We start from the raw sequence: 16,189 nt of genomic DNA, 5'->3' as shown, positions 1-16,189 counted from the left end.
AGAAAACTATTCATTGGATTTGGCCATATGGAGGTCAATAATGTCTTAACCAGGGCTAGATTGTATATCCATAATCTATCCAGCAGTATGCAGTGACCCTGATTTAGCAAGAAGAGTTTCAACGGCATGATGCAAACAGAAGTCAGATTATAACAGGTTGTAAAGTGAATGTCAGATAAGAAAATGGAGACAACAGAAAGTTTAGGCTACTGTGTTCAGGCTATTGTGTGGATGGGAAGGAACAGAGAATGGAGGTAACTAGAGAAATATTTGGAAATAAGAGGGGTTTTATTTTTGTGGCCGCATTTTATGTATGTAAATGGGTGAATATGTGTTTTTAGGACAGACGATACTAGAACATGTGTATTGTTTGGGGGAAGCCAGTAGAGAGGAAGAGTGAAGACTATAGGAAAATAAAAAGTATTATTGGAGGGTTGTCTTAGACATCTAGTGCTCCTATAACAGAAATACCACAGATGGATGGCTTTAACAAAGAGAAGTTTATTCTCTCACAGTCCAGTAGGCTAGAGGTCCAAATTCAGGGTGCTGGCTCCAGGGGAAGGCTTTCTCTCTTTGTCAGCTCTGAAGGAAGGTCCTTGTGATGCATCAGTCTTTCCTTGGTCTGGAAACATCTCAGCCCAGGAACCTCACGTCCAAAGGACAGGCTCTGCTCCCTGTGCTGCTTTCTTGGTGGTATGAAGTTCCCAACTCTCTGCTTGCTTCCCTTTCCTTTTACCTCTCGAAACATGAAAGGTGGTGTAGGCTACACCCCAGGGAAACTCCCTTTACATAGGATCAGGGATGTGTTACAATTCCACCCTAATCCTCTTTAACATAAAATTACAATCACAAAATGAAGGAAAACCACAGAATACTGAGAATCATGGCCTAACCAAGGGGATACACACATTTTGGAGGGACATAATTCAATCCACGACAGGGACAAATACTGTAGTTTTTCATTTTTTAAGAGAAGTCTCCTGAAGCTGTTGGGAATATGGTTGGAAAATACAAATCTCCTATCCTTTAAAAAAACATGTTTTCTGAAATTTACAGGAACTCAACTCAAAAACCAGGAACTCAAGGCACCATAAAAAGGCAACTTTTCACACTGGTTGATCCTTGTCCTCTTGAAACTTATAGTAAAAGAAGCAAGTATTCTTAACTGTTTTAGTTATCTAGTGCTACTATAACAGAAATTCTACAAGTGGGTGGCTTTAACAAACAGAAGTTTATTTTGTCACAATCTGTTGTTGTTGTTGGTAGGTGCCGTTGAGTCTGTTCCGACTCTTAGCAGCCCTACGTACAACAGAACGAAACACTGCCCAGTCCTGTGCCACAATCTTTGCTGTGCTTGAGCCCATTGTTGCAGCCACTGTGTCAATTCTCTCATTGAGGGTCTTCCTCTTTTTGGCTGACCCTCTACGTTACCAAGCACGATACCCTTCTCCAGGGACTGATCCTTCCTGATACCATGTCCAAAGTGCGTGAGACATAGTCTCGCCATCCTTGCTTCTACAGAGCATTCTGGTTGTTCTTATTCCAAGACAGGTTTGTTCGTTCTTTTGGCGGTCCATGGTATATTCAGTATTCTTCACCAACACCACAATTCAAAGGCGTCAATTCTTCTTTGGTTGTCCTTATTCATTGTTCAGCTTCTGCATGCGTGTTAGGCTACTGAAAACACCTTGGCTTGGGCCAGGTGCACCTTAGTCCTCAAGGTGACATCTTTGCTTTTCAATACTTTAAAAGAGTCTTTTGCAGCCATCTTACCCAACGCATTGTGTCTTTTGATTTCTTGACTGTTCCTTCCATGGATGTTGATTGTGGATCCAAGTAAAATGTAATCCTTGACAACTTCAATCTTTTCTCCATTTATCATGATGTTGCTTATTGGTACATTTGGGAGGATTTTTGTTTTCTTAATGTGGAGGTGTAATCCATACTCAGGGCTGTGGCCTTTGATCTTCATCAGTAAGTGCTTCAAGTCCTCTTCACTTTCAGTAAGCAGGGTTGTGTCATCTGCATAACAGAGGTTGTTATTAAGTCTTCTTCCAATCCTGATGCCCCATTCTTCTTCATGTAGTCCAGCTTCTCAGATTATTTGCTCAGCAGACAGACTGAATAGGTATGGTAAAAGGATACAGCCCTGACACACACCTTTCCTGACTTTTAACCATGCAATATCCCCTTGTTCTGTTGGAACAACTGCCTCTTGATCCATGTACAGATTCCTCATGAGCACAATTGAGTGTTCTGGAATTCCCATTTTCCCCAATATTATCTATAATTTGTTATGATTGACACAGTCTAATGATGCCTTGGCATAGTCAATAAAACACAGGTCATCATCTTTCTGGTATTCTCTGCTTTCAGCCAGGATCCATCTGATATCAGCAGTGATATCCCTGGTTCCGTGTCCTCTTCTAAATCTGGCTTGAATTTCTGGCAGTTCCCTGTTGATATACTGGTGCAGCCACTTTTGAATGATCTTCAGTAAAATTTTGTCTAGTATTACAGAAGTGTTGATGTGTGACTTCTAGGGCTAGATCACAAAAGAGAAAATTTTTTCTAGTCTAGTACACTAGAAGCCCAAATTCAGGGAATCAACTCCAGGGGAAGGCTTTCTCTCTCTATTGGCTCTAGGGGAAGGTCCTTGTCATCAATCTTCTCCTGGGCTAGGAGCTTCTCAGCACAAGGACCCCAGGTCCAAAGGACATGCTCTGCTCCTGGCACTACTTTCTTGGTGGTATGATATCCGCCTGTCTCCCTGCTCCCTCCTATATCTCAAAAAAGATTAACTCAAAATACAACCTAATCTTGTAGATTGAGTCCTACCTCATTAACACAACAGCCACTAATTTCACCCCATTAATGTCATAGAGGTAAGATTTAAACACGTAGGAAAATCAAATCAGATCACAAAATGGTGAACAATCACACAATACTGGGAATCATATCCTAAGCAAGTTGACACACATTTTGGAGGGGCACAATTAAATCCATAACACTTACTATAGTACTCTATCCTCTTCAGTCCATCTCTGTCACTATCCCCTAGTTTAAGTCACTATCTTCTCTTATCTTGACCACTGCAGAAACTTCCTAACTGTCCTTCCGGCTTTCACTTTTGATTCTTCTTTGAAAAAAACAAAAAAACTCAAACCTGCTGTCATCGAGTCAATTCCAGCTCAAGGCAACTGCATGTGTTACAGAGTAGAACTGCTCCGTAGGATTTTCTTGGCTATAATCTTTAAGAAGCAGATTGCCAGACCTTTCTTTTGAGATGCCGTTGGGTTGGTTTGAACCACCAAGTTTTAAGTAGTAGTCAAGCTCAAACCATTTGTGTCTTCCACCAACCTTGATCCTTCTTTTGCTGTTTTTGTTGTTAGGTGCTGTCAAGTTGGTTCTGACTCATAGTGATGCTATGTATGACAAAATGAAACACTGCCCAGTCCTGTGCCATCCTTACAATCATTGTTATATTTGAGCGCATTGTTGCAGCCACTTTTAGTTCTCCCTTTTTCTATAGCAGCCAGGAAAATGTGACCCAGATCCTGTTTCTCCCCTGCTTAAAGACTTCCAGTGACTTCCTATTGCACTTATAATAAAATCCAAAGTCCTGGTGAAGGTCCATAAATGATCTTTCTCCATCTTCTCACTGCCCCCATCTCAGTTCAAAGGTCTCCCTTTACAGAGGCCTTCCTTGGCCACCGATCTAAAGCAGAACCCTGCCTACCCTCTAAAGTCTCTATCTGTCACATTACTCTGTTTTATTGTCCTCATAACTTAAATGATCACATCTTAAACTATCTTCTGTTTCTTTGTTCATTGTCTATTGCCACAACTAGAATGTATGTGCCAACCTAAAGAGATAACTCCTTGTTCAGTGTTGTAACCGGGTGCCCAGAGAACTGTGCCCAGCACAGAGTACCAAAAAAAAAAAAAAGATTGCAGTCAAGTCTATTCCACTCATAATGACCCTACAGGATAGAGTAGAACTGCCCAAGGAGCAGGATTCAAACGGTTGACCTTTTGGTTAGCAGCCAAGCTTTTAATCACTGGTCCACTGGGACTCCAAGCACACAGTAGGCACTCAATAAATGTTGCCTGATGTTGTTTTCTTACTTTTACCAGAGCCTTCTATAATAAACTTTCCATCCTTTTACTTATTATTTTCTTTCCAATGGTCTTCAACAAAGCATTTCAAATTAACAGCCCTGAATTTTGGTGTAGATACAACTGCAACAATTTTGAAATGGACAAAATTGGACTTTGAGCTCCTTAAAAACAATATGCAAACTTTAGGGAGCTTAAGGCAAAGTGGAGCATCCCCGGGTTAACTGGGAAAAAAACCTGATCACCTTGTCTCAAATGGAAAAGGGAAACATTAGCCTTTCTTTTGAAAGATGAGATAACTCAGGGTATACGCTAATACAGAGCGCAAGAATCCTTCAGGAAAACAGAAGGACTTCTCCGTGGGAGAGTGGCCCTTTCCATCTACAGTTATACAAGGAAAGGGCATCCCAGGGCAGTCCTGCTGTGCTAGTGCCTAAGATGCTCTATTTTGGAGGTAAAATGTTAGCAAGCCAATTTGGCCCCAGGCCTAAGGTCAAATCTCTCAATCTGCTTTGTAGATAATGAAGATCATATTTTGACTCTCATCTGTCCGACTTCTGGGTCTGGCTCTTATTTGGGCTCCATACTCAGTAGTGGAAGTAGGTGTTATTTATTTACTGAGCGTTTTCCCAAGCCCCCCACAGATGTGCTTAAATACGTATAATTTGGTTGGACACACAAGCCTTATAAATGGAACCCTATGAATTCCCCACTGTTTTGACTTTCAGATAAGATTGTCCATCATAATTGCTGCAGTTGAATAACACTAATGAAAGTAAGTCATGCAAACAAGATTTTTTAAAAGAAACATCTAAAGTACATTTTGCAACCCTGATTTATACATGCCTTCGTTTCCACTGCTCATTTTGAAATACCATTAGCAATGGACTCAAACACATTAAGACCGTAAAGACAGCACAGGACCAGGCAACGTTCATTCTGCATACATAAGGTTGCCATGAGTCAGAGCCGACTGAAGGGCAACTGACAACAACAACAAATCCCATCTTAGAGGCAAAACTCCTTAGGTCTCTTCATGGTCATGAGCCCCTGAGGCTTTCTTCTTAGTTTTTGGTCTTGGGTGCCCAGCTTCAGCAATCGTTCTTCTTTTTGCCTCTTTTCAAACAAAAGAGAAGGCATGCTTTTTTTTTTTTCTCCCTGTCAATGGTATGCTTTTGTTAGGTGGCATGGAGTCGAATTTTGATTTATAGTGACCCCACGTGACACAGTAGGACTGCCCCATAGGGTTTCCAAGCCTGAAATAATGCCTTTGAATTATGGTGCTGGTAAAGAATATTGAATATACCATGGAATTCCAGAAAAATGAATATGTCTGTCTTGAAAGAAGTACAGCTAGAGTGCTCCTTGGAAGTGAGGATAGCGAGACTTCGTCTTACGTACTTTGGACATGTTATCAGGAGAGACCAGTCCCTGGAGAAGGACATCATGCTTGGTAAGGTCAAGGGCCAGTGAAAACGAGGAAGACCCTCAGTGACACAAAGACTGCAACAAAGGCCTCAAACATAGCAATGGTGTTGAGGATGGTGCAGAACTGGGTAGTGTTTCGTTCTGTTGTACACAGGGTCACTATGAGTCAGAACCGACTTAACGGCACCTAACAACAATAACAATCTTTGCAAAGCAAATGGTCAGGTCTTTCTCCGGTGGAGCCTCCGGGTGGGTTAGACTCACCAGCCAACCTTTTGGTTAGCACCCAAGTGCTTAACCACTTCACAACCATGGCTATGTTCAAAAGAAAAGGGTAAAAGACCTACCTAGGTAGTCTCATCCTTGAGAGTAAAGAAAGCATTGACTCTTCCCCATAACCAGGAAGAGACAACATTCTACTATACTGTTTCTCCAGGGATAATTTTTTTTTTTTATCGTACTTTAGATGAAGGTTTACAAACAAACTGGTTTCTCATTAAACAGTTAGCACACATATTGTTTTATGACTTTGCTTAACAACCCCACAGAATGTTAACATTCTCCATTCTCAAACTTGGGTTCCCTATTACCAGCTTTCCAGTTCCCTCCTGCCGTCTAGTCCTTGCCCCGGACTGGTATGCCCCTTTAGTTTCATTTTGTTTTGTGGGCCTATTCAGTCTTTGGTTGAAGGGTGAACCTCAGGAGTGACTTCATTACTGAGCTGAAAGGGTGTCCAGAGGCCATACTCTCAGAGTTTCTCCAGTCTGTGTCAGACCAGCAAGTCTGGTCTTTCTTTTTTGAGTTAGAATTTTGTTCTATATTTTTCTCCAGCTCTCTCTGGAACCCTCTATTGTGACCCTATCAGAGCAGTCAGTGGTGGTGGCTGGGCACCATCTAGTTATACTAGACTCAGTGTGGTGGAGGCTGTGATAAATGTGGTCCATTAGTCCTTTGGACTAATCTTTCCCTTGTATCTTTAGTTTTCTTCATTCTTCCTTGCTCCCGAAGGGGTGAGACCAGTGAAGTATCCCAGATGGCCACTCACAGGCTTTTAAGACCCTAGATGCTACTCACCAAAGCAGAAAGTAGAACATTTTCTTTATAAACTCTGTTATACCATTTGAGCTAGATGTTCCCCGAGATCATGGTCCCCACAGCCCTCAGCCCACCAATTTGTTCCTTCAAGGAGCCTGGATGTGTCTATGGAGTTTCCATGACCTTGCCTTGTACAGGCTGTGCCAGCTTCACCAGTATTGTGTACTGTCTTGCCCTTCCCCAAAGTTACCACTTATCTATTGTTTCAGGGATACATTTTGAAAGTAGAAATTATTTTAATGTATTTCTCTTTCTCTCTCTTTTTTTTTCTAATTGTGGTAAAAACATACGCACCAAAACATCCGCCAATGCAACAACTGCCACATTTACAACTCGATGGCATTGATTACATTTCATGTTGTACCATCATCATCCTTATCAACAAAACACTCCATCACCATCAACAGAAGCTCAATGCCAGCCCCCCGAAAAAAACCTCCCTCCCTCCCACGCCTAGTAGCCATTAATAATTTTTGGTTTCTAAAATAAAAAAAAAAAAAAATTTTTTTTTTTTTTATATATGTGTTTAATGTATTTTTATCCCGCATTAAAGTTTATCTTAACTTAGGAAGCATAATCTGTTTAGCAACTCCCGTAGTGATGGCCAAATATCACAAATTGCCTTGGATACAGCATCGAGAGACTATTTCCGATCATATCTGAATCTCACCAGGCTGGAATACTTTTAAATCAAAATTTTAAAAATTCCTTAACGGAAATTTACATGTTTTTTTCAACCTTTAACTTACTACCAAATAACAATTTGTACATTCTCTGGGAAAAGAATAAAACTCTTTTAAATGGATACCTTGAACACTTTTCTGGAATAAGAGAAAGAGGATAATAATATGCCTAGTACTTTAAAAAGATTACCTGCCTAAGTGTTAACAGTCTAAACCATTGCAGTCAGCGATAACTGACAAATGTAATAAGGCAAAATAAAAAGCCTTCTGTGGCAGGATCTCCTAGTAATCTATCCAATATTTAGTGGTGTGCTCTCAAAAAAAAAATTTTTTTTAAGCCTTATTTTGTAGCCTTTGCCAATTTTTGTGGTGTAAATACTCTTGTAGTGACCCATTTCAGGCTATAAAATTGTTTAACAACTGGTTCTCAAAAAAATCTGAAAGTTTAGCCACGAAGCCAACGTGAGCCATTCAGAGCACACTACCACATTCATCCTCACCTTCTTCCTCCCTGGAAGAAATACTATTTTTGTTATTGTCCCGGAGGATTTTATCTTAAGAATAAATTTTAAAAAAGCCCAGATTTGTCATGCACAAACTTGTTTAGTTTATTGCAAGATAGTCGTGGCAAGAAACACAAGAACTCAAGACATTCGTTTAGCATTGGAGAATCAGAATTGACAACTGCAATGTTAGTTTAAATGTTAGAGTGCAAATCTTTAGACTTCAGGCTGGAAAAAGGCCATTTAATGAATGGTCTTGGGGGGGATACTTGACCACCCCTTGAACTCAGGGGAGGTCCCCTGTACCAAAGGTCCGAGGTCGGTTGTGGCGAGCAATATCTCAGCAGGCTCTCAGTCTTCAGAGAGAGAGCTAGGGAGACCTTTTGCTTTTTATTGTCTTCTCCAAAAATGAGTAGAAATCCATGGGTTTGTATACCATGGGTACTGTCATGTTTACATAATTGGTATATTTTATTGTCAATTGGAGCCTTGGTGGTGCAATGGTTAAGAGATCAGCTGCTAACCAAAAGGTTGGCAGTTCGAATCCACCAGCCGCTCCTTGAAAACCCTATGGGGCAGTTCTACTCTGTCCTATAGGGTTGCTTTAAGTCAGAATCGACCCGATGGTGACATGAATTTATTGCCAATTAGGGGCTTGGTGTATAATATTTATGTTCTGCTAATTTATAATAGTTTGAATTATTGCTAATTAAGGACTTGCTGCACGACATATTTACATTCTTGTTTACTACATATGTTTCAAGGCCAAAGTAATTAATTAAAATGATGGAATTTTTTAGTGACATTTAATGCTTTGTTAATTTAAAGAGATTTGATTAATATTATATTCCAACCTCACAGACTTCAGGTGCAAAGCTCATTTTAGGGAAATTATTTACAACCCACTTCACATGCTCTTATTATCTATTTCCAAGGTTAGAACAAATTTCTAAAGACTTAGAGTTAGTGGTTAAAGAGTATTATAGAAATATATGTGTTTCTATGTCTAAGTTCAGAAATTCACAATTTTTAATCTGACATTTTAAGTGAGTTATACATAGGTGTTTAAAAGCAATACAAAAAAGCATCATAAGAGTGTAAAAGCCTTATAGAAGCATACATAATAGTGAAGTGATTTGAGAACATTACAAAAAGTATACATCACAGTTGTAGTGGCAATTTGCCCATATTAAAAGCAAAAACTGACATTTTCAGCCACCCTTGCAAATAGGAGAGGCCTTACGACAGTTCTCATCAGTCAGATGTAGGCAGATCTTCTGGTGGTAGCAGGGATGACCTAGCACAGATGGTGGGGTGGTGTTGTCCCAGAGCTTTCCTTAAAAGGGCTTCAGACGCTTTTTGTCTTTGATCTTTTCTTTTTTCCCTGCCTGGAATGCAGATATGATGACTGAAGCTCCTGTTAGGTGCCGTCGAGTCGATTCCAACTCATAGCAACCCTGTGCACTACAGAATTAAACACTGCCCAGTCCTGCGCCATCCTCACAATCCTTGTTATGCGTGATCCCATTGTTGCAGCCTCTGTGTCAGTCCACCTCGTTGAGGGCCTTCCTCTTTTTCACTGACCCTCAACTTTACCAAGCATGATGTCTTTCTTCAGGGACTGATCCCTCCTGATAACATGTCCAGAGTATGTAAGACATAGTCTCACCATCCTTGCTTCTAAGGAGCAATCTGGTTGTACTTTTTCCAAGACGGATTTGTTCGTTCTTTTGGTAGTCCACTTTGCATTCAATATTCTTCCCCAACACCACAATTCAAAGGTGTCAATTCTTCTTCAGTCTTCCTTATTCATTGTCCAGCTTTCCCATGCATATGAGGCAATTGAAAACATCATGGTTTGGGTCAGGCGCACCTTAGTCCTCAAGGTGACATCTTTGCTTTTCAACACTTTAAAGAGATGTTTTGCAATGCACTGGACAAATCGAGGGTATAAGCACACATTTGGGATGTGATACCTATTCAGAATCCAAGTTAGGAATCATTCTAAGCCCAAGCCATATCCTCCATGAGGGTATTTTCTCTGATCCATATACCAACAACAGGGAGTGGGGTCAATCACTTCTCTTTTGTAGCCTGCCAACATCTCTTCACTATCCCAAATACACATGGAGTCTCGCACAATTTTACCAACATTAGACAGCAACACTTCAACAGATTCAGTAAGGCAGGAATCCTCAGGACATTGCTGCATGTAGAAGGATTTGATCTCTACTGGAAATCGACACAGCTCATTAATGGTGTTTTCCATCAGTCTCTCAGGAGCTTCTGGGATATTGTCTCCAAATTCACAGAAAGTTCCATCTTCTTTCTTTATATTGTGTTCTTTTTGCCACACAATGGCATCTGAATAGTTCGTCTGTTTAAAAGGCCATTTGGGGCACTTGAAGTTCAGGTTGAGGTCATACGCTATGCTTGCTGTGGGGCATTTAAGACTCTGTCCACCACATCACAAATCAAGTCCTCCAGTCAGGCCAGGAGCTCCTCAAAGGCCAGGAAAGGGCACTCTGCTTCTATGTGAGTGTACTCTGCCAGGTGCCTTCATGTTCTGGATTGCTTTGCCCTGTATGACTATGTGATGCAAAACTCTTCTCCAAGCGCTGGGATGCAGGTCTCCGGGTACAACTGAGAGGACTGTGTCAGAAATGCCTCTTCCCCGAAATAGCCAAGCTTGAAGAGTGTGACACCACATTCTATTCGTGTTTGCACTAATGTTGGATGAGTAACTTCATAGTACCCCCTGTCAGAGAAGTAACTTCTGAAGAGCCTGTTGACCAGTGACTGGACTTTCAGGATTTTTGGACTTGTTTTCTCCTCACGTTATCATGTGTCTGTTGTTGAGCCGGACATTGACATCAGACTCCTTGTTAATCAGGTTATCGGCTCCTCTAGCAGGGGCCAACCCAATTAGTTCCCAGCAGTCAAGCTCAGCTTATGGCCCCCTGGAGTCTGCTTGCCCTCTGGGGTAAGGTTTAGCATTCCATACACTGCATCACTACTCTCGGTGGACAAGATCACTGCATTGTAACACTGACGCCGCTCATCTGACAAGACTTCCTGGAGATATCTTGTACCATCATGCAACACCAGAAACGTTAAATTCTTTCCTTGCCTACGCAGCCTGTAGACCCAGCCAAACACCTTTACTCTTTGGCCTCTATGTGTTTCTAATGCATTAATCTTTGCATGTTTTGGCTTTGGAAGACTTGCATCATTTTTAATGGTAATCTTCTTTGCTTCTTCCAGGTTTTTTTTTTCTCTCCGGAAATTTTCTTTTGCCCCTTTCTTTTCCTGGGATTCACTCTTCATTTGTTCCTTTTGCCACATTTTTCTACTGTTCTTCATCTGTGATTTAGGAATAAAATCCCACCTCTCATTTTCTTTTTGTGAATCTACGTAAAATGGTTAGGAAACGGTTCTTTTCCTACTGTCCTCAAAGTCTTTAGACCTGTTTTAAAAGGTTTCTCTTTCGTTCTATCACCTGTAGCATCATTTCCCTCTTGATCTGAGACATATAGCTATTCTAGTACCATCCTGGAAATGCTGATGGTGTGGTGGTTAAAAGATACAGCTACTAACCAAAAGGTTGGCAGTTCGAATCCACCAGGCACCCCTTGGAAACCCTATGGGGCAGTTCTACTCTGTCCTATACGGTCGCTGTGAGTCAGAATCGACTCAACAGCAATGGGTTTGGTTTTTGGGTTTGGAGTACAATTCTTGTGGATGCCCTGGTCACCTCCAAGGACATCACCTTCAAAACTGCTGCATCACCCCAACTCGCGCTTGAGGCTTCCTTGATTCAGTCGTTGCGTTGGTCGCCCGTCTATGTTTAACTTTTTGAGGATCCCTTAAATATATTCATAATTACCAACAGCTGTAACTTCTTTGGAGGAAAGAATATGATGAGAGAGCAAGGGGATCTCAACAACAAAGATCAATAATTTACACCTTTTTCCCCACTACAGTTATCACTGAAGCATTCCTTTGTAAAGGGGTAGATGCTACTACACCAGTGACCCTTGGTGGACATATTCCAGGGAAAGGGGTTCACTTAAATTTGCCATGGAAGCTGATGCTTACAGGAATTCTAGTTTACATCAACTTTTCTAATGACTAGAACCATCCCTTAAAATAGGTTTTCCAGTTCATATTTTGCACATACAGACATAAACGATCAGTGCTTAGTCACACGTGTGTGTGTGTGAACTAGTTAAACAGCATAGTTAATTTTTCTTCAGTTCCTTTACATCTCCTTTCCTTTTAGAATCTAGTCCGCCTCCCTACTTCAACCATCTACTTTCTCTAGTCATATCCTGTATGGGTTCCTGAGGCTGCCATAAAAAAAAAAAAAAAAGTCACCACAAACTGAGTGGCTATAAAAACAGAAATGTATTGTCTCATAGTTTTAGAGACTGGGAGTCCAAGATCAGGGTGCTGGCCATGTTGATTCCTTCTGAGACTTTGAGGGAGCATCTGTTCCAAGACTCTCTGTTGGCTTCTGGCAGCTACAGGCATTCATTGGCTTGCAGCTGTAGCATCATACGGCATCTTTCCTCTGTTCTCTGTCTCTGTGTATCTTCACCAGTCATATAGGATTGGACCCGTCCTACCCCTATATGACCTCACGTTAACCTAGCTGATAACATCTTCAAAGACCCTATTTCCAAACAGGGTTACATTCACAGGTACAGGGGTTAGGACTTCAACGTATCTTTCGGGGGGGGGGCACGATTCAACCCGTAACACACCGCTTGATCTTGGCATTACTCAGGTCTGTCCCAGCTGTATGATTTCAGTTTCAGTCATCCCCTTCTCAGATGACTCTCTAGCTTTCCAGTCATCCCCTCTGGTACCCCAAGTCCAGCAATTCTTGGAGCACACTAGGGCCTTCAATCCATTGATCCTATCACCTTTCTATCATCCCACAGCACCTCGTACCCTAATCTCCCTGCTTATCACAGCCCCCCATAGTCACTTCCTTGCCCACAGCCTCCTCTCTCTATCTTTTCTTCCATCACACCTACATGCAAAACCCCAGCCCTAGTTAACTCCAGCTCTGCCTCATCCGGCCGACAGAGGCTAGAGAAAGATCCACAGTCATGCTGACTGATCTCACTTTAAATTCATGACCACTAACCACAAATGGGCACTTAATAGCGCTGCCTGGCAATCCTACCACATTCCCGTAGTTCATTCACTCTCACGCTCTCCCAGACGATGACTGTTTCATACCTGCTCCTCTTTCTTCCCACCTCCAGTATCTTGCCTACTCTCCAATCTCAGGAAGTGCGGTCTTTGGCTATTTCACCGAGATAAGACAAGCAATGAGAAGAGAACTTCCTGTGTTCCAGCCTCCCAGTCGCCAGCTCCTGTGCACCTGTGCCCACACACCCTGCCTTCTCTGATCACTGACTTCCCTCTACTCCAGCCAGCACTGTCCTCCTGACTCTTCCTTGAATAGGTGAAGTAGATCCAGCTTCAGCGTCTTTCCGTTTCCACTTCCATCTGCTTGGAAACTTTCCTCCCAGATGGTGTGGCATGTACCCGCTCTTCCTTCAGGACCCATTATCAGTGAGATTTTCTCTGACCTAAAAAACAGCAGAGGGCATTGGTGGTTGAGTAGTAGAATTCTTGCCTTCCATGAGGAAACCTGGGTTCGATTCTTGGCCAATGCATGTCATGCGAAGCCGCCACCCATCTGTCAGTGGAGCCTTGCATGTTGCTACGACGCAGAACAGGTTTCAGCAGTTTCCAGACTAAAACAGACTAGGAAGACCTGGTGATCTACTTCCGAAGATCAGCCAGTGAAAACCCTGTGGATCACAACGGTCCAGTTCCCAACTGATCACGCAATGGTGCAGGACTGGGCAGTGTTTCATTCCCTTGTGCATGAGCCAGGTGATGATGTGTCAGGGTGACTCAAGGAGGCTGACTCAGTGCCAGCTAACAATGGCATAGAAATAGTGGTTTTCCTGTTTACTATCCCCCTTACCCTGCTTTTTCCAACACATGTAACACCACCTAACATATTTGTGTATTTGTTATCTGTTTTCTCTGGATGAAGGCAGGGACATTTTTGTTTGTTTAAATTTTGTATTGTGCTTTAGGTGAAACTTTACAGAAGGCGGCAGAGACTTTTATATGTTTCGTTCACCATCGTGACTAGAACAATGCTTGGTTCATTCATTCTCTCATTCCTTCATTCAAAGGGTGTTTAAGGAGCTCCTATCAGGTACGTGCTGGACACTGCTATAGGCACTGAGGCTATAGCAATGAACACCACTGCGGCTGTTGAGTTGATTCCCTCTGATGGTGATCTACATGTTACAGAGTAGAACTATTACACTGGATTTCTTGGCTGTAATCTTTACAAAAGATTTTGTACTGCAGCCTTCATTCTGCAGCACTGCTCATTGGGTTCAAACCATCAACTTTTTGCTTAATAGCCCAGTATTTAACCATTGTGCCACCAGGGCTTCTTTAGTAAAAGGGTAGCGGTAAGTGAGACATTTCACTTTGTTCAAGTGAAGATATGTTCGAGTGAAACATATCTACCTGCAAGCATTCAAATGAAATGGAACACTAGAGGATAGATATCCTAGGTGTTGTTGCAGCTGTTAGGTGCTGTCAAGTTGGCTCTGACTCATAGCGACCCAGTGCCCAATAGAACCAAACACTACATGGTCCTGTGTCATCTTCACAATTGTTGCTATGTTTGAGCCCATTGTTGCAGCCACTGTGTCAATCCATCTCATTGATGGTCTTCCGCTTTTTCACTGACCCTCTACCAAGCATGATATCCTTCTCCAGGGACGGATCCCTTGTGACAGCCTGTCCAAAGTATGTGAGATGTGTTCTTTGCCATTCTTGCTTCTAAGGAGCAATCTGGTTGTACTTCTTCTGAGACACATTTTTTCATTCTTTTGGCAGTCCATTGTATTTTCAGTATTCTTCACCAATTCTTCTTCAGTCTTCCTTATTCATTTTCCAGCTTTCACATGCATATGCGGCAGTTGGGAACACCATGGCTTGGGTCAGATGCACCTTAGTCCTCAAAGTGACATCTTTGTTTATCAACGTTTAAAGAGGTCTTTTGCAGCCAATTTGCTCAATGAAATCCCACTGCCATCGACTCAATGTGTCTTTTAATTTCTTGACGGCTGCTTCCATGGGTGTTGATTGTGGATCCAAGTGAAATGAGATCCTTGACAACTTCAAACTTTTCTCCATTTATCATGATGTTGCTTATTGATCCAGTTGTGAGAATTTTTGCTTTCTTTATGTTGAGGTATAATCCATACTAAAGGTTGTGGTCTTTGATCTTCATCTGTAAGTACTTTAAGTTCGCTTCACTTTCAGCAAGCAAAGTTGTGTCATCTGTATAACACAGATTGTTAATGAGTTTTCCTCCAATCCTGATGCCCGGTTCTTCTTCATATAGTCCAGCTTCTTGAATTATTTGCTCAGCATACAGATTGAATAGGTATGGTGAAACGATACAACCCTGAGGCACACCTTTCCTGACTTTAAACCACGCAGTATCCCCTTGTTCTGTTGGAACAACTGCCTCTTGATCCATGTACAGATTCCTCGTGAGCACAATTAAGTGTTCCTGAATTCCCATTCTCTGCGATGTTATCCATAATTTGTTAAGATCTGTACAGTCAAATGCCTTTGCATAGCCCATAAAACACAGGTAAACATCCTTCTGGTATTCTCTGCTTTCAGCCAGGATCATCTGACATGAGCAACAGTATCCCTGGTTCCATGTCCTGTGCTAAATCGGGCTTGAATTTCTGGCGGTTCCCTGTTAATATACTGCTGCAGCTGATTTTGAATGATCTTCAGCAAAATTTTGCTTGCATGTGATATTAATGGTATTGCTCAATAATTTCCACATTCGGTTGGATCACCTTTCTTGGGAAAAGGCATAAATACGGATCTCTTCCAGTTGGTTGTCCAGGTAGCTGTCTTTCAAATTTCTCAGCGTAGAAGAGTGAGCATTGCATCCATTTGTTGAAACATCTCAGTTGGTATTCCGTCAATTCCTGGAGTCTTGTTTTCTGTCAATGCCTTCAGTGCAGCTTGAACTTCTTCCTTCAGTACCATGGGTTCCTGATCATATGTTACCTCCTGAAATGGTTGAATGTCAACCAATTCTTTTTGGTATAGTGATTCTGTGTATTCCTTCCATCTTCTTTTGATGCTTCCTCCATCCTTTAATATTTTCCCCAAATAATCCTTCAGTATTGCAACTCAAGGCTTGAATTTTTTCTTCAGTTCATTCAGCTTGAGAAATGCCGAGCTTGTTCTTCCCTTTTGGTTTTCTATCTCCAGGTCTTT

General features: G+C 41.8%; 1 pseudogene; it reads right to left on the bottom strand.

The window, feature by feature from the left end:
- Positions 1-11,379, bottom strand: part of LOC126057331 (asparagine--tRNA ligase, cytoplasmic-like) — a 47,236-nt pseudogene extending 35,857 nt beyond the window's left edge.
- Between the last annotated feature and the right edge of the window lie 4,810 nt (positions 11,380-16,189).

The sequence above is a fragment of the Elephas maximus genome, chromosome 13, assembly GCF_024166365.1.
Source record: "Elephas maximus indicus isolate mEleMax1 chromosome 13, mEleMax1 primary haplotype, whole genome shotgun sequence".
In the NCBI taxonomy this organism is placed as follows: Eukaryota; Metazoa; Chordata; class Mammalia; order Proboscidea; family Elephantidae; genus Elephas; species Elephas maximus.
This window is presented reverse-complemented; position numbering and strand designations above follow the sequence as displayed.